Below are 1,388 nucleotides of genomic sequence, written 5' to 3' on the forward strand. Positions count from 1 at the left end.
CAGACCCTAAAAGTCTTGGTCTTGTCTTGGTCTCAGTTTAGGTGGTCTTGACCACAACACTGGCTTAGGGTGATGACATCAGTGGTGTTCTGTCCAACCAGGCAGTCTGTTGCTCTCAGGTTACTGTTTCAAGTCCACAAACTCCTTCAAGCGGATTTCCCATGGCTGCTTTGAAAATCTAGATGAAGTCTAAGCTCATTCTAACTGAAAAAATTTTTTTCACAGATTATCCCTGCAATGAATCTGACCCTGGTTTGCTGTTCATTTAAGATTCTGTTGAATAAACTGTTTAGATTTTTTTTACGTCTAACAGCTTGACTATTAATATTATAATTATTTTATGATGTTATTATTATATCTACATTTGGAAAAGAATGACTTGAGTACCTGCTCTGAAAAATGTCTGCGGATTGGAGGCATAATTGAATATTTGAGAATTAAAGAACTCTCTGTGTTTTATTCCTATCAGACCTAAAACAGGAAACATGAAGTCTAAATATAACTTCATGTTATTTCATATCAGTGAGATGGAGAATTTAAAAAACCTATGTGGTTGCAGATTGATGTATTTAGTTTCAACCCTGCATGCATGGTTGCTTAGACAGTGACTGCAGGGAGAAGTGGAGGGAGATTATCTCTGGCGCCACCTGGAGGACACCTCTGGGAACTGAAGGTTGGAAAGAGAGCAAAGCTGTTTCTTTGCAGGTGTGGAGTCATAAGTAAATAAATTTAAATAATATTCTAAAAGAAAATGGAAAAAAACTCCTTCAGACATATGGCTGATCTGCTCAGATGGAGGATGATAACGGTGTTTGAGCTAAAATCAGTTTGTTTTGGGGAAATTGTGCCTCTTCAATACTTTTTTTTTCTGCTCTTAAGTCCCTTTATAAAACCAGACTCAGCTTGTGGTGTATATATTAAAAAAAGTCATTTTTAAATGTATTTTTTAATGGCCCTCTGTTGCCCACCGGTGGGCTCTTTTTCCCCACATATGATCTTTAAGGAGCCAATAGATTACAGCTAAGGTTGACTATTAAGGTCCAGCTTGATGCAGAACCATAGAGTAATTTTTGTCTCCGGAGACCACAAATGCTGCAAATCAAAACTGTGATCCTGTCTCAATACGACCAAAGCTAAAAGTGCAAAATCTTAATTTTAAATCACTGTTGAAATAAAACTGTAAAGGTGAAAAAAATGCAATGTCTGTAATGCATTTAGGAGTTAAGTTATTCAGGCATTTATAAGCTAAAATAATAATTTAACAGTCTTTCCTCTGAGATACAGGGAGCCAGTGGAAGGACTTCAGAACTGGGCTGATGTTCTCGATGTTCTTAGTTCTAGTGAGGACGCAGGCAGCAGCATTCTGGATCAGCTGCAGCTGTCTGATC

Source organism: Cyprinodon variegatus, unplaced genomic scaffold (genome assembly GCF_000732505.1).
Source record: "Cyprinodon variegatus isolate N-32 unplaced genomic scaffold, C_variegatus-1.0 Scaffold995, whole genome shotgun sequence".
Classification (NCBI taxonomy): domain Eukaryota; kingdom Metazoa; phylum Chordata; class Actinopteri; order Cyprinodontiformes; family Cyprinodontidae; genus Cyprinodon; species Cyprinodon variegatus.